Raw genomic sequence first — 18,503 nt, forward strand, 5'->3', positions numbered from 1 at the left:
TTGCCTTCACATTTTGTTGATGGTTTCCTTTGCTGTGCAGATTTTAATTTGATGTCCTTCTTGTTTATTTTTGCCTTTGTTGTCTTTGCTTTTGGTGTCAAATCCAAAAAATCACCAAGACTGATGTCAAGGGGTTTCTGTCCTATGTTTCCTTCTAGGCACTTCTATGGTTTGAAGTTGTACATTCAAGTCTTCAAGTTATTTTGAGATGTTTTTTGTATATATATGGTGTAAGAAAGAGGTCCAAGTTCAGTCATTCTATTTAATGTTGGCCTAAATGCAGTAATTCCTCTGAAATGACAGAGTCAAGTCTGGCCTGAATATTTATACAGTCTTATCATATACTTATTTTTTTCCCTTCTTTTCTAAAACTCTTTGTTGAGAAATCTAATAAATTAAGGTGATACTTGGTTCTTTTGTACAATTTCCTCCAGCCTGCCCTCAGTGATTGTTTTTTCAATGAGGCTTCCTATTTTGCAGCTTTCGAATCGGTCTTTGCATCAGTATCATTTTTACTTTTTTCTCTTCTCATTTCCCCTCCTGAATTCTGCCAGCTTGAGGCTTGTTTTCTTCTGTCCCACTCACTCTTTTGAATCTTTCTTCTATACTCAAACTGTGCTTTAGTTATCATGTTTCCAGCATTTTCTTTTAGAGTCTGGGAACATATTTTTCTGAAATTTTGAGCTGGTCTTCTGAATTATCCACATTCTTCCTCAGTCTTTTGTGTTTTTCTTTCTTTTTTTGTTTCCAGGTTTCTCTGCACACTAGAGTTCATTTGTAGTCCTTAGTTATCTCTGAATGAGATCAGCTATTTATTGAAAGTGAGTGTGAAGGAAACTGAGGCGTTATGCTGAGAAAGTGTAAGGCCTTCATTCAAGTTTGTCTGGAATATTTTCTTACCCATCTGTACCTTCTGCCTAAGAACCCATCTCCTTGAATTTTTGGACTTCAAGGGTAGGGCTGGCTGATACAAAAGCGTTTATTGCCACACACTGTCTGGCTGGAGATGTTCCACTGCCTCCTCCCACACTTCCCCTCTCCCTACTCACCTTGGGCAAGTCCTAAGCCAGGAGCCAGTTCATGTACAGAGCAAATGGAGGTGTCAGCCTGGTGCAATGGTAGCTCCCAGTCAGAATCTAAGCTGACTTACAGAAAAGGAAAAGGGCTGTTCCTTGACACCTGACTTTGCTGACTGAGATCCTGACACACTTCACCTGAAACACTCTTAAAAGGTCCTCAAAACAACTGCTAAGGGCTCAAGGTGACCCCCAGCCATCTCTGCCTCCAGAGAGTCACTTCTTACCTTTCTCTTCATCCTCCCTACGCTCACTCTGCCTTTGCCTGGGGTTCTCACCCTTCTCCTGGGTTAAGGGACTAATGGATATTCCAGACATATCCCATGCATGGCCGGAGAAGGGGGATGGCCAGTCTCATCTCCCTCATCTGAGGCTTACTCAAGTCTGAGTGTTGGCATTCCACAGTTGCTATTTCTTGTTCAAACCTGACTTTCTTTGTGTCTTAAGCAAAACCTTCAAGAAGGCAAGAGCTGGTCTTTGAGTCTGTAAACACTTCTAGTAAATTATTTTAAATGTGTTCATAAAGTGTGACAACAGATACTAACAAAGACTCAAATATGTTGTTATCTATGGTCCTTGGGAAAATCCTGATAGAAGCAATTGCTTTAATGGCAGTGAAAAATATGAAACAGGTGCCAAATCGACGATGTGAGCCCAAAGGTGTGAGTCATGAAAAAATGGAAAAAAAAAATCCCTCACCCTCTGAATGTCTGCAATCCCAACAGAGGAAGAAAGGGAAAGGTGGCAGCTTTATGCTGTTACAATGTTTTAGACCCTACAAAGTGCTTTCACACGCCTTAATGCAAATGTGTCCGACAATGACCTTGAGGGGTATTATCTTCATTTTACATATGAGAAAACTGAAGCTCAGAGAAGTAATCTTTAAAAGATTAGAGAATGCTGCAAAATAAAATAGCCAAGGTCAACCCTGGAATTAAGTAGTTTGTAACTTAGTTTTTTTCTCTGCCATAGAATCAAAGATTGTAATTACAATTATTTTATCCCTTCGCTCCTTCACTGACCTCCCAACCATACCACAGAGATGTGGTGAGGGTACACAAAGATGAGGGCCACTTAGCGAATCAACAGGGAGATAAACACTTACTGAACATGTCCTATGTAGCATTGTGCCAGATGTCGCCATAGAAATTCACCTAGTCCCCACCATCCATCCCTCAGTGAAGATCACCACTGTTTTACACAGAAGGAAAGTGAGTGTGAGCAAATAATGTTCATATTATCTACCGTATTGCACTGGAACAAAGCTATAAAAATACTGTGGACAGAAGTTTGGGATGTAAAGGCGCAATAGTCAAGACAGTGTGATACTGGCAAAATGATAGACAAATCAACCAATGAAACAGAAAAAAGAGCCCAGGAATAGACCCTCACTTACATGGTAAGTTGAATTTTCATAAAGGCACCATTGTAATTTAGAATGAATAGGATGATCCTTTCAACAAATGGTACTGGAAAAATTGGATATACATATAGAAAAAAATGCGCCTCAACCCCTACTTCACCACATACACAAAAATCAATTTAAGATGAATCACAAACCTCAATGTAAAAGCTAAACTATAAAATTTCAAGAAGAAATATAAGAGAATATCTTCATGGCTTGAGATAGGTAGAAGTTTTTCAATGGTCAGAGAGAACAATAACCATAAATGAAAAATGGTAAGTAAACTTCATAAAAAGTTTATAATTCTGCTTTTCAAAAGTTCCAACTACAACTCAATAATATAAAGACAAAAAAACTAATAAAAAATGGATAAAAGAGCTGGACAGATGCTTCAACATCATTAGTTAACAGGGAAATACAAATTAAAACTACAATGATATGCATACCCCCTGGAATGTCTTAAAAAGGAAATAAGGCTGACACCACCAAATGTTGGCAAGGATGCAGAGCAATCACAACCCTCATGTCTTGTGGGTAAGAGTTTAAGTGGTCTGGTGGTCTTTTATAAACCTGCCCTTTGACTCAGTAATTCCATTCCTAGATGTTAACCTAAGAGAAATGAAAGCATCTGCCTATATAATGCCTTGTATAAAAATGTTTACAGCAGCCTTATTCATAAGAGCCCTAAACTGGGACCAGGCCAGCAGTTCAGCAACAAGAAAGTGGCCAAACCACCCCTGGCATGATGAGACAATGGAATAGACAGCAATGAAACGGAAGAAGCGATGATAAAGGAACAACACAGATGGCTCCCGGGAATATTAAGCCGAGTGGAGATGAGTACCTACTGCTTGATTCTTCTCATATGACATTCTAGAATAGGCACATTAAATCTATGATAAAGAGATCAAAACCTGGTTGCCTGGGAAGAGGGGCTTGGAGGCAGAACATGAGAGAGCTTCCTGGTGCAATGTTACGGATAATGTTCCACATTCTTGATAAGGATACAGATTACACAGATGCATGTATTTATCAAGACTCATCTAAAAGTATACTTAAAATTTGTGCATATCATTTGACTTCAAAGTAATGAAAAAGAAAAAGTTGGGCGGGCAGGCTGAGAGTCTGGACTCCTCCCTCCAGCCTGAACCAGAGCTACTTCAGGCATCCTGCCCCCTCCACTGGGTCACCCTCAGCCACACCAGTGTTCAGTGATGGGCAGACTATATAGGTTCAGGGCACATAACCTGAAATATAACCTACAAGGATCAAGTGTGGCATATGTAATCCACAGGAAGGAAAGACAGATCTTTCGATCTCCAGACAGGCACACATCCTTGATTCTTCCTTAAAATTATGGTAGAATACACACAACATGAAATTTATCATTCTAACCACTTTTAAGTGTACAGCTCAGTGGCATTTGGTACACTCACACTGCTGTGCAACCACCACCACCATCCATCCACAGAAATTTTTCATCTTCCCAAACTGAAACTCTGTACCTATTAAACACTAACTCCCCATTTCCCACCTTCCCCCAGCCCCTGGCCACCACCGCTCTACATTCTGTCTCTGTGAATTTAACTACTGTGGTACTGACAGGGAAATATTTACAAGGACAGCAATTTAGTCCAGGTGGCCCCCTTCTCTTCTCTAGTTCGCAAAGACAGCAGAAATTCCCATTTTCCCCCCTCGCTTTCACTCCCTGCTCTGCCAGGCACCCACTCTCCCAACTTACTCCCCCTTGCCTGCTCGCCTGCTGTGCACGTAGGAATGTTACAGATACAGAAGCAGAAAGATGTATATTGCTCCCTTTGCCTTTGTTTGGGGCTCAGACCTTGGGAGATTACTCCCCTCCGAGCCCCGCAGGTGTGAAATAAACCTCAACACTCCAAGACCTCCGAGTGCCGCTTGGTTCTTCTGTCAGTGATCCAGTTCAGGTTTTTCCAGTAATTTCTGTAACAGTACCTCCTGTGAGCGGAATCAGACAGTATTTGTCCTGTTGTGATGGGTTTATTTCACTTAGCATGATGCCATCAGGTCCATCCATGTTGTAACATGTGTCAGAATTTCCTTCTTTTAATATTCTGTTTGATGTAGATACTACCTTTTGTTTATTTGTCCATCTGTCAATGGACACCTGGGTTGTTTCCATCGTTTGGCCCCTGTGAATAATGCTGCTATGAACACTGGTGTACAAATGCCCTTCAGAGTTCTTGCTCTTCTCTTGCATGTGCACCCAGAAGTCATTGCTAGACATATATATGGTAATTCCACTTCTAATTTTTTGTAGAACCACCATACTGTATCCCATAGTGGCTCTACCATTACATATTCCCACCAGCAATGCACAAGGGTTTCAATTTTTTGACATCTTAGCCAATACTTGTTACTTTCTGTTCTGTATTTTTGGGTTTTTTTTAAATAGTAGCCATCCTAATAGATGTGAGGTGACATCCTTAATACATTTTAAAGAAATAAGCAATTCTATGCTCCTTTCCCAGAGGAAAAATAGAGGGCTTATTTTACATTATGAGCTCCCAGCAGACTGGGGAGCTCCACAGGTGGGAACTGAGGCAGAGAAGCCCAGGCGATTAAATCCAGAGCCCTGTCTCCGCAAAATGCCTGACTCTGATGAGTTCCCCTGCGTATTTCCATTACAAGTTTGGCCAATATATATTGAATGTAAGTATATGTATAATTCCTAGTTATTAGAAACCAAAGAAGTTTCTCTATGTTTAAGTGTTAATGTTAAGAAACAGAAAAGATTTACAAAAGCACCAATTTCTATTTGGAAAAATCTTTATTCTGATTTAATGGGTACAGAAACATCCCCCAAAATTGTAATAGAATTGTAGCAATTTTTCTTCCCTTCCTATTACAACATGAAAATTGTGGGTAAAATACCCATTCTGAGCACCGAAAGACCAATTCTTAACAAATACATACAGACAAACCTCATTTGTTGTACTTTATTGCACTTTGCAGACACTATGTTTTTTACAAATTAAAAGTTCGTAAACTTTGACAACTCTGTGTCAAGCAAGTCTGTCAGTCCCATTTCTCCAACAGCATTTGCTCACTTCACATCTCTGGGTCACATTTCGATAATTCTCACAATATTTCAAACTTCTTCATTATTATTATATTTGTTATGGTGATCTGTGGTCAGTGATTATGACTCAATGAAAGCTCAAATGATAATTAGCATTTTTTAACAATAAAGTATTTTTAAGATATCTACATTGCTTTTTAGACATAATGCTATTACACACTTAACAGACTACCATAATTTTTATATGTACTGGGAAACCAAAAAATTCGTTTGACTAGCTTTATTGCAATACTCACTTTACTGTGGTAGTCTGGGACCAAACCAACAATGTGTCCAAGGTATGCCTATATTTATACAAATTGGCCAATAAAACATATTTAGGTCAATACAAAAATGTTACATTTACAATTTCTTGACACTTTTAGAACTTGGCCAGATGTAAATATCCTCAGAATTCGAGAGATATTAGCAATTATCAAATTTCTCATTTTTATATTGAGTGAAAAGGTCAGCCTTTCACAAAGAATATTTTAACCTGTATTCTAAGTGAAGTTGGAAATTGTAGAAATCTGAGAATCAATCAAACTTGTGAATAGTGATTTCAGTTTTTATAACATATGAAGAAAATGGGCCCTGGAAGCTGGTGTTTTGTCTCCAGGGGTGCTCCCCAACTCATCCCCATCCAGAGCCCCTGGTTCTTTGGGAACTTACAATTGAAACAGGAAGGCCGCCAGGCGCCTTCATTTTAGCTGCTGATAAACTGCCTATGTTTCTTTCTGAGTTGACGCTACAGGGTATTGGGTCCTTACAAGAGAACTACTCTTCAGCTTTGTTTTTAGTAGTAGTAATTCCAATGGCCTCAAGTGCCCTAAAAAACAGCCAAAAACACAAACAATAGTCAAGGAAGGGTATTTCCTTCCTCTGGGTTGAAACAAATTCTAACAGATATAAGAACATTGCCCATAGCAATGTGGTTCAAGCTCACAGTGTGTTTTGCCACCTGCCTGGAACAGTATGAAAATGGAAGAGAACAGAACAGGGGCCTCTAGGGAGCAGTGTGCTGTAAAGAGAGACAGCAGGATGACCACTAAGAGCTCTCTCCCAAGCAGGCCTCTTCTTGTTGGTATCAGCGTGTTGACAGAGATGTTCTATTATATCTACTTCAGGCCAGTCATTTAATCCAGGCACTATAGATAATGCCAGAAGAAATCTTACTAGGGTGGATCATTTAGTGAATCATTTAAGTGTAGCATGCAAGAGATAAGCCTTTCTACTTATATATCTGACCCAGGAAGTATGTAAAAAATATTATGTATCTGTAGTGTCTGGGCACTAATTTAGGCACCATTCTAAGAGGGTGACTGCAAATAGGACCAAGGTGTGAATGTGTGGATAAGAATCTTTTTGAATAATTAGACATTGGCAAGGCAAATGAAGTGAGATCACTGGAAATAGAAAGTGTGAGTGGGCATTGGTGATACAGAGCACAAACTAGTACTGGAAGTGCAGAACCCCTGCCAGAGCTCAACACCCTGCTGCAGGCACCAATAAAATTTTTAAAAATTGAATATCACACAAGATCTGCCATCATGTTCACCTGCCAGGCAAAGACAACTGTCTTATATTTAATAAAACGATCAATAAAGATTTTGACATTCTCTTCCTCAAATGAAAATGAGCAGGGTTCAAAGTATAGAAACAAATATGGAAAAAAGCTAACATATAGAAAAAAGATAAAATATAGGATGTCCAGTTAAATATGAGTTTCTGAAAAACAACACGTTTTATTTAAGTATGTCCTACACAATATTTGGGACAAACTAAAACTAAAATGTTACCCGTTATTTATCTGAAATGCAAATTTAACTGGGAATCCCGTATTTCTCTGGGCTTCATCTGGTAACTGTAAGGAAGCATACACTTGCCTGACCTTCCTAAAGCCCTCTCTGCTGGTCACCGTCTAGAACAGTGACACAACAAGGAACAAGGCAAAGGCATTCCTGAGTTTTCATCTCAAGTGACGAAGCCACAGGCCACCGGACTGGTCACCATCAACAGGAAATAAAGTTATTGTTTCATTATTTTTTTTAAGTTATATTTTCCTCTTTGTTCTCCAAACTACCCTATTTTTTAGACCTAGATCTAAATATTGCATATGTGAGTTTAGGCAACCAACGCAATATCTAAATATTTTCCCTGTGTTAACTTCACTGCAATATTAAAAAAAAAAAAATTTTTTCCCCCGATACTCAGCATTATTTCATAATTTGCCTCTTATTCAAGATTCATATTTCAGGCAGACTTCAAAGGTGCCAAAACGTTTAAATGCTCCCTAATGCAGCGTTATAGTACAGAGGCCGTCTTTCACAGCTCTCCCTGGGACCCGCCATGTTAGAACCTAGGAGAGGGTACTTGCATAACAATCACTTTTCAGCTCTTCTGAAGTACTCTGGTTTTCTTTTTGTACTTTTCATATGCTTATATCATTTTAGGTTGAGAATATCTAAAAAAAATCTTGGAATGCCACATTTAATTCATGATTCTTTTCATAGAAGTGCTTATAAAGGACAATATCCCAACTCATTTTATGAGGCCAGTACTCCACTGTGATATCAAAAGCAGTCAAAAATACTACAAAAAAAAAAAGCACCAACATCCCACATGAGTAGAGGCACAACAAATTTAAACGAAATATTTGCAAATAGAAGCTAGCAATATATAAAGAAAGAATTATACACCTGTGGGCTTTATTCCAGGGATGCAAGGCTAGCTTGATATTCAAAAACCAAGCAATATAATCCACTATATTAACAGGATGAATATAAAAACAACATGATCATATCAATTGCCTCAAAAAAACATGACAAAATTCAACATACATTCATGATAAAAACACTCAGCTAACTAGGAATATAAGGGACATTTCTCAAAATAATTACGGGCATCTATGAAAAAGCTACAGTCACTATCGTAATTAATGAGTGAATTCTTTCTCCCTAAGATCAGAAACAAGAAAGCACTTTCACAATTGCTATTCAACACAGTATTAGGAGTTCGAGCAAGTGCATGAAGGCACAAAAAGGAAATAAAAGGCACATAAACTGAAATAGAAGAAATAAAGCTACATATTGATAACGTAATTGTCTACTTAGAAAATCCTAAGGGATCAACAGGAAATTAAGAACTGAATGAATTCATATGCAAAGTCACAGATAAAAGATAACCAAACACCGGTGCCTCGGCCCGCGAGGCCCCAGGGCACCGGGCTGGCCTCCGCAGCGGAGGGGTGCCCACTAGGCCCGCCCCCACCGGCCCAGGGCCGCCCCGGCGCCCCGCCCCTCGGCCTCGTCGCGTCTACCTTGCGGGCCCGCGAAGAGAGATACGGCGGCGCCGAGCGGGCAGCCCCGGCCAGCCACTTGCCAGAACAAAGGGGATTTGGCGATGGAGGCTCTACTGGAAGGAATTCAAAATCGGGGACGCGATGGGGATTTTTTGACATCCTGGGAGGGAGAACTACAGGAGCTCATGAAACACACTGACATAATGGTGGTTCAAAAAAAATCTGAATGGGAAGGGCAGACGCTTGCTTTAATGTCCGTGAACGGGAACTTAAAACTCTCAGGAGTCAGCTGGATATGAATCACAAAGAGATTGGAGTATTGGCGTCAGCAGGTAGAACATGAAAAGGTCAAGCAAGAGATGGCCACGGGGTATAAGCAGGAGTTAAAGAAACTCCATGAAGAATTAGGCAGACTGAAGAGAAGCTATGAAAAACTACAGAAAAAGCATATAAGGGACTTCAGAGGAAATGTCAAAAATCACAGGGAAGAGTTAAGCATGGCCAGCATCAAAAAGACTAAGAAAAACAAATGCTGGCGAGGATGCAGAGAAAGGGGAACCCTCCTACACTGCTGGTGGGAATGTAAGCTAGTTCAACCACTGTGGAAACCAATATGGAGGTTCCTCAAAAAACTAAAAATAGAAATACCATTTGACCCGGGAATCCCACTCCTTGGAATTTACCCAAAGAATACAATTTCTCAGATTCAAAAAGACATATGCACCCCTATATTTATCGCAGCACTTTTTACAATAGCCAAGATATGGAAGCAACCTAAGTGTCCATCAGTAGACGAATGGATAAAGAAGAGGTGGTACATATACACAATGGAATACTATGCAGCCATAAGAAGGAAACAAATCCCACCATTTGCAACAACATGGATGGAGCTGGAGAATATTATGCTCAATGAAATAAGCCAGGCGGAGAAAGACAAGTACCAAATGATTTCCCTCATTTGTGGAGTATAACAACAAAGCAAAACTGAAAGAACAAAATAGCAGCAGACTCAGAGACTCCAAGAAGGGACTAGTGGTTACCAAAGGGAAGGGGTGGGGAGGGAGGGAGAAGGGGATTGAGGGGTATTATGTTCCATACACATGGTGTGGGGGATCACGGGGAAAAGAGTGTAGCACAGAGAAGGCACATAGTGAATCTGTGGCATGTTAGTACACTGACGGACAGTGACCACACTGGGGTATGGGTGGCGACTTGAAAATATGGGTAAATGTAGTAACCACATTGTTTTTTTCATGTGAAACCTTCATAAGAGTCTATATCAATAATACCTTAATAAAAAAAATTTTTTTAATCACAGAGAAGATGAGTCTGAAATTCAGAGGTTAACTGGAAAAACTGAGGAATTTCATCAGAAATCACTGGACTGGGAGAAGCAACTCTTGATTTATCGGCAACGTGTATCTTCTCTGGAGGCACAAAGGAAGGCTCTGGCTGAACAATCAGAGATAATTCAGGCTCAGCTTGCCAATCAGAAACAGAAATTAGAGTCTGTGGAACTGTCAAGCCAGTGAGAAATTCAGCATCTGAGCAGTAAGCTGGAGCGGGCCGGTGATACTGTCTGTGCCAGTGAGTTGGAGATAGAGCGCCTCACCATGAAGGTCAATTACTTGGTTAGAACTATTATCACTGTTATAAAGAACAGGGGCAAAAAGAAGAAAAATTGAGGGACTCTGAAAAACTTTTAGAGGTTTTGCAGAAAGAAAAGAGAAAACTCAAGGCAGCTCTTCAGTCACAAGAAAATTTCATCCATGAGGCAATGCAAAATGAAAAGCTACCAGCAAAATTAAAGGCAACTACACATAACATCCAGGGGTGCACGGGGAAGGCAGTACAGCACAGAGAAGACAAGTAGTGACCCTATAGCATCCCACATGCTGATGGACAGTGACTGTAATGGGTATGTGGTGGGGACTTGATAATGGGGGGAATCTAGTAATCACAATGTTGCTCATGTGATTTTATATTAATATACCAAAATAAAAAAATTAAAGGCAACTGACTCTCAGCACACAGTAGAGGCCATAGGTCACTGGAGGAGCCTCAGGCAGAAAGAGGAACACCTGTCAGGGACAGGAGGCATTAGACAATGTGCTTTCCCAACTGGATGTGTCCCACAATAGTGAAGAACTCCTGCAAGCTGAGGTGACTTGTCTGGAAGGCGGCTTGGAGTCTGTGAGCGCAACATGTAAACAGCTGAGCCAAGAACTAATGGAAAAATACAAAAAGCTGAAGAGAATGGAAGTACATAACAATGAGTAAAGGGCAGAGATTAACAAGCTGAAAGAACAGATTTTACAGGCTGAACAAAGTAACAGTTCTGGATTAGAAAGAATGAAGATGGAAATCTCCCAGCTAACTCGGAAGTTACATCAGCGAGATATCACGATTGCTTCTGCCAAAAGTTCTTCCCCTGACATGGAAAAGAAACTCAAGGCAGAGATACAAAAGGCAGAAGAAAAAACAGTCGAGCATAAGGAGGTTTTGGATCAGATGGAGTCACTCAAGTTAGAAAATCGTCATCTTTCTGAAACGGTGGTGAAATTGGAATTAGGTTTACATGAGAGTCCCTTGCCTGTATCTCCCCTTGGTTCAATCACTGTAAGATTTTTGGAAGAGGAGGAACTGAGGTCTCATCATATTCTAGAGGGCCTGGATGCCCATATTAAGGAACTAAAAAGGGAGAGTGAAAAGACAGTAAAAACAGTTCACCATCTTGAAGTAGCCACTTAAAAAAAAATTACAAACTTGGAAATAAAAATAAACCCCAAAGAGTTACTGTCATTGAAGTAGCAGCTCTTTAAAAGCGTTGAACATATAAAAATCATAAAGGTGAGACATACTTAAACTTGTGAAGAAATCTGAGAAGCTGATAGTTCTCAAAGGCATCTTCACTGCACTGGTTTGTTTGAAGGACTTTTCCCAGCAATAACCTATAAAAATAAATCACTTTACTAGACAAAAAAAAAATCACCATACAGAAGTCAACCCTGTTCTACATTCTAGCAATGCATACATGGAAACTGAAATTAAAACACAGTATGATTTATAATCATTCAAAATAAAATAGATATAAATCAAACAGCACATTTATGGGACTTATATATTCAAAGTTTTGAAAAGACAATGAAAGAAATGAAATAAAATCCAAATAAATGGAGGGATGTACTATGCTCACGGGTTAGAAGACAACTTAGTAGTCAATTTTCACCAAATTCCTTTTGAAATCCCAGCAAGACGTTTTTGTAGATATAGACAAGCTTATTCAAAAATATTTATGGAAAGGCAATGGAACTGGAAACTGGAAAAGCAAACATAATTTTGGAAGACAAGTGAAATGCATTAAGGGTTACTATTATGCTGCAGCCATCAAAGCAGAGGTGCACTGGTAGAAGGATATACACACACAGATCAGCGGAACGGAATTAAACAAGAAAAGGAAGCAGAAATAGACCCATTAAGTACAGCCAACTGATTTCTGACAAAGGTGAAAAACAATTCAATGGAGAAAGGATAACAGAGATGGAACAAGTAGACATTCACAGACAAACAATTGAAATTCCACCGAATAGTCACACCTTAACTCAAAATTGGTCATAGGTTTAAATGCAACATTGTAAAATTTTAGAGAAAATCATTACTACCAGACTTGTAGTACCTAGGTGAAAAGTCCTTAGATGTGACACCTCAAGTTAAAAATAATAAATTGTACTTCATCAAAATGAAAATGGAAACAAAAACTTTCTGCTCCAGCAAAAGCTTAGTCATCTTACCTCACCAGATCTTTCCATCCCCACCACACGAGTCTAAGCTTCCGTCAACTCTCTCTGGGACCTGAAGGGCCAACACTCCTGAATGCTCTCACCACCCTACTCCCAGGCCGAATGAAGGAACCCCCACTACTCCTCATGATCAGGAGGGACCCCAGAACTCTTAAATGATCTCCAGCCTCTCCACCCCTAATTATCCACTCAATAGCCAGAGGGACCAGGCCCAAAGCACATCTGATCATGGCCAGACCTTATCTTTGAGATCGCAAACCATGAGAACGGATGGGACATACTGGGGCTGACCCCACCAGGGGGCTGGCCTGTGGTCGAGTTCTGTGAGGCTGGGTGTGCTGCTCTTGCAGCCTCTGGTGCCAGGGCACTGCCACAGGGACAGCTGGTGGAGCCCAGACCTCCTCTGGCTTGCAGCATGCTTTTAAGCACAGCTCACAGGTCTGGGGCATGGCTTCGTCCTCCTCCTCCTGGGCCAGCAGCAGCCACAGGCCCCAGGCGCTGGCCCGCAGCTGGAGTCACCGCTGTGCTCTCCGGAGAGCAGGACCCCGTTGTCCATGCTCCTGTTTCTTCTTCCAGTACTGTCAGCAGGACTGCAAACACTGTGAGGGCTCGCCGACTAAATGAAAAAGAGTGGATGTATGGTGACCAGCTGGGCTCAAAGTGATTTTATATTGAACTCTAAAGGGAATATACCCTAATTTGACTCTTTAATACAGGGGAGCCGGACACAGCCTTCCAAAGACGCACCCCTCTGCCTGAAGCCTGAGCTGGCATCCACTCAGCACAGGTGCAGCAACGTGTGTGATGGCAAGTGGGGGTGACGGTGCACGGCCAGACGCCCCCTCACAGACGCATGTGTGAGGGGAGTTCACCATCACCATGGCTATCAAAAGTGAGAGCACATAAATCTGAAATTCAGGGCATGTTGTAGGACCTCACGTCCAAGGAAGAAGTTCAAACCTGTGTGTCCATAGCCCAAATCACTAACACGTGGTGTCTTGACACGGAACAAGGAACTACTGTGTGTGGGAAGGGACCAGTTCTGCGGAGGTGCCTCTCCGGCCAGGTCCTCAGTACAAGTAACAGCAGCCGTCTCCGTGCAAACACCACGCGGTGCTGGTTTGGGATGGAAGCCCTCACTCCGAGGCTGGGATTCTTATACAACATTAAAAACTCTAATCACATTCCTGGGAGATACTGTGTGGGGTCACTTAACATTGATGCAAAAGACAAATGACTTAGTTATCAGTTGCTTTATTTACTTAAAAAAATATGTGTAGAGTTATTGTCATTGCTGCTGATGCTGTTTTGTTTTTGTCTTTAGCTCTTGAACTTGGTTAGACCTCAACAAAACTATTTTCAAGAGATAAAATCTCTTTTGATAATAAAAATAACCTATTTTAGCGAACATTTCCCGTTAACAATTTCCAGACACAGGCAGTAGTTTCTGAAGTAACCTTACAAGATATTACACAATCAAAGCTCAAAGCTCCCCCTTCAAACAGTAGCCTGTTTCCTATTAGAACTATCAAAGGTGACATCGAGTCCTTTGGAGGTTATCAGGCTGCCTTTGATGACAGACACACCATGAAGTTAATGAGACTATTTTTCAGTCTTTTTTTTCTGTTAATAGATTCAGTAGTTTGGGAAAATATGCTTTTGAGGTGAACTCTCAGGTTTCAGAAAACACACACAAACAGGAAACATTAAAATCTATACTACTTCCAAAATGTTCTTGAAGATTTAGATTCCACATTACTCAGTAGGACTACTTTCCATTACCTGAAATTCCTGAAATCGCAACAAAAGGTTGGTTTCTGGCTGGTAGGACCACCTAACGGACAGTCACATCCCACTGCTTAAGACAGTTCCCTGTCGTCTGTGAGACAGACGTTGTAAAGGCAAACCGCCACCAAGCCCAAAGTAGCCAGTTGCTTAGGTAAACTTACTAATAATCATTGTAAAATAAAGTACCACCTTTAATTTACTGTTTAACAAATGGAGGAAGGGCCTGTGGGGCGACAGAATGTCGTGGAGTTTGTGGCCAGAAAACAGAGGCCAGGCTCCCTTTTCTTAGTCATTTTGAGACCCTGGGCAAGGAACTTAACTCAAACTTCATTTCCTCATGTGTGAAGAGGGTAACATCCTCCCTGCTCCCCCTGAGGGGTGATGCCGTCTGAAAACCTGGCTTAAATCATGAAGTGCTACATAAATGTGACTTGTGTGGTGGGTTCCCTTAGCATCTGAGTGCCGTTCTGAAACATGTCTTAATACAAGATGTAGCCTCTGCAGCCTAACTGGCAAGCAGACAGTGAAATTTGGCAGTTCCTCTTTGCCTTTGCCCACCTAATGATCCTATCTCTTACTCCCCACCTGGAGTGGGTTTGTCAAGGGCAGGACACAATCTATTGGTAGATGACATGATCTGAGCCTAGTAAACTGAGTTGCACAAGCAGAAACCAGAATAAAAATTCCTAATTTAAGTGCAGAATTCATCTCTTTAAAGACCAGTTCTCTTCTCTCAGATTACTAATAATTGCTAACTAAAGTACTTTCAGATTCTTGCTTGATTATCAACCCAAAATACACTCTATAACTCTATTTACTCTACCTGAAAAACCTCATTCTGGTTACTACCTGCTGGAGAAAGTGTGGTTTTCAGAAGCTGGAGTATTTCCTAAGCTGAAGCCATGAATCTCTGTGACCCAGCCATTCCACTCCTAGGAATGCACCCAATATAAACATATCCAAATGTTCAGCAAAAGACTGTTTCAGAATGAGTAAAGCCATACTGCTTATAAGACCCCAAACTGGAAACTACCCAAATGCCCACCAATATTGGATATTTACACAGCATTGGGAATTAGTGAGCTACAGCCACACACCAGGACCTGGACAAACCCTGCAAACATCAGGAAGGGAAAGGGGCCAGACCGAAGGGCCCACGTGCTGTGAGAGCTCCTGCACAGAATGCACTAACTGGCCACACCAATCTATGGCATGAGAAGCCACGACAGCGGTTACCCCAGGCAGGGTTGCGGGTGCCAGCACCTTGATCTGGGTGTGTTTAGTGTGTGAACATTTACGATGTGCAGCTTTCTGCATGTGGTTATGTTTCTATAAAAAGCAGTCCATAAGGAAGAAGCGATGGTTCCCTCCTGCCACCCCCCAGGACTTGGTTTTTCCTACCAGTCAAGCAGGAAAGATTTTCCTCAGCCAGTAGTGAGGGCAAGTGGGCACCCAGCCCTCTGCTGGCTGGTTTAAGCAGAGGTTGTGCCATGTGTGGGGCGAGGGGGCCAAAAGGACAACCCGTGGGCCAAGAATCAAGGCATGCTATTTAACTAGATCATAAATGTACTCTGAATTCTGACAAGATTCGTGACTCTCTCCAAATTTATGGTGACTCACCTGTGATCTCGTCAAAACCGTGACAAAACCCTGACCTACTTAGTGCTTGGAAGGCACCTGTGAATGACATCGCTGCTTCCCTATTTAAAGCATCTCTCTTGACTTCAGCAAGAGCAGAACAGAAGAAAATACCAAATTCACCGCATTCCAGGAGATGGTTTTGTATTAGCTACTTGCCCCCAAAGAACCCAAACGCTAAGGCGTCAAGCTTCCTAATTCATGCTTCCAGTACCCAGAAAGCATGGGCTGAGGGTTTGCGGGGACACTGCTGAGCCTAAGCCATGTGCCTGCATGTTCAGTCTTACACCTGTGCAGATCTTAGACCTCACCTGATGATGGAAAGGAGAGGAAGGCAAACCAATCCTGGGAGCCTAAAGACTGCCCCCACCATTCCCCTCCTGCCGGCCAAGGAGGCCAGTGCTGTGGCAAGGTGCCTCTGACACACGGAAACAACTCTCTCGCCCACCTGCTGGGTGATCCTTCATCTCCCATGTAACAAAAACTTGTAAATGTTTTTCTCAAAAATAAACACAATAATTGTGGCTTCATTAATACTGGTCTCTTCAAAACATGTTCTGACAGTGATTTTTTTTCACTATGATTCCAACCCTTCCTTTAAAATCTACAACTTTAAAATGAGAGTCTGTACTGCTTACACTTCACAGGATTACAGCAGGCAATGGCCACATTTTCTGCCAACATGTCAAATGTGCCCTTGCTGAGCCTGGAGATGGTGTACACACACTGGCTGTGTCACAGTTACTCTTGTGGACCTGTTTACTTACTTATTGTTTTCTGTTCTACGACTCAAACAAGATAATTTAAGGGCTACAGGCCTGGCCTGTCACCCACGGTATGAAGTCCCAGAACACACCTCTATCCTGTGTGGGATGGGCTCTGCACCTAAGCCACCTCGGACGGCCTGAGATGCCCCAGAGCCAGTCTCTCCCAGCTGACACATGCGCCTCAGTGAGGACCACCCCGCCAGGTTCAGAGGGCTGGGAGTTTGGTTGAGTGGATACATAAACTGCAACTTTCAAATCAAAATTTATTAATCTTCTCTATAAAGTCCACCCAAAGTTCCAGGGACATAATCACTTTGATGGGAAATTTGAATATCAGGAGATGATGATGACCCTTAATCACTTGTTCATTTGGAAATATCTTCCGAAAATTTCCCATCAGTAAATTGATTTCTTGCCATTCAAACACCCTTCCATTCCCATCTTACTGCTTACTTCAAAATAATAATTTTTAAAAGCAGCTTTCTTTGATGTGCTGGCCTTCCCCACCTCGCCCAGCACCGCCGCCCCCTCCCCCGCACCCGGACAGCACACGCCTGCTTCTCTGCTGTCTACACACACCGTATCCCATGCCCTGGACCCTCTGTCTCAAGGGGAGGTGAAATGGAGGACACCGCTGAGCAGCACAAGGCCCAGGACCCCGTCTGATTCTCCTGTCCTTGCTCTGCCCAGCTTTGCAACAGGCAGCTGGGTACGAGCACCCTCAGGACCCGGCCAGCAATGCTGGGGGGGCAGCCTGGCAGCCATGTGCACCCCTCATCTTGCTCCTCTGACTCCATGAAGCCAGCTCTCCCCAAGGGGGAGGGGGAGTTGTTTTTGTTGTTCTGGAACTCCAGAGCACAATGGGCCCACAGACCTGGGGCCCATCAGAGGCAGTTCTCAGGACGTGGCCCCGAGAGGGCAGGATGCCAGGCACTTGCTGTTCCAGCGGTTCCTTCCTCCAGTGTCTGCCTCCAGCCGGCTTCACCCCTCTGCATGGACAGGCTCCCCTGCCTCCTGCCCCCCAACTCTGCCACTCTGGCCTACTCGTCTGGGTGTAGGTCATTCACTGTTGGTCACAGTCCCTCCAGCCTCTATCTCCTGTCTTCTCAGCCTCTCCTGCCATTCCAGGTTTCCTGACTTCCTCCATATCCCCCAAGTCAAATCCCAAAGGGATCCAGATCTCAGGAATCTGATCTGCACACCTCCCTCCCAGCGGGCTTAGCTCTTCCCACCAGGACACAGGCGGCCGCTGTTCTGTCTTGGGTCCGGGTGGTCCTTTATTTTTCTGTGCTGGTAGCTCATGGAGGAAGGATAGGGACTTATCAACTTTTTGGGTATCCTGTCACTGAGAAAGCTGGAATGAGCATGTGTGACAGACTAGAATAAAATTCTTAAAGGGGACCCACTGAAAACCCAAAGACCAGGAATGACAGGAGAATGCTGACAGTGGCACTCAGAAACAGGAACGGCCAAGACCTGTGGCTCTCTCGTCTTCAGTGACCGCCGTGCTGGTGACAAACCATCCATCTGTCTGACCTGGAGCACAACCACAGCCAAGCCACAGCGCCCAGCCCTCAGGGAGCCCTCAATCAATAATCAGTTCCCCAACCACAGCACATTCAGTCAATGCA

At 42.5% G+C, this 18,503-nt stretch overlaps 1 protein-coding gene and 1 pseudogene across 4 annotated transcripts in view; one reads left to right on the forward strand and one right to left on the reverse strand.

Annotated features, from left to right (window-relative positions):
• Positions 1-18,503, reverse strand: part of OTUD7A (OTU deubiquitinase 7A) — a 344,700-nt gene that overhangs the window by 308,270 nt on the left and 17,927 nt on the right. The window lies entirely within an intron of this gene.
• On the forward strand, positions 8,787-11,836 carry LOC118908772 (centrosomal protein of 63 kDa-like; annotated as a pseudogene).

This window comes from Manis pentadactyla, chromosome 18 (genome assembly GCF_030020395.1).
Source record: "Manis pentadactyla isolate mManPen7 chromosome 18, mManPen7.hap1, whole genome shotgun sequence".
Lineage (NCBI taxonomy): Eukaryota > Metazoa > Chordata > Mammalia > Pholidota > Manidae > Manis > Manis pentadactyla.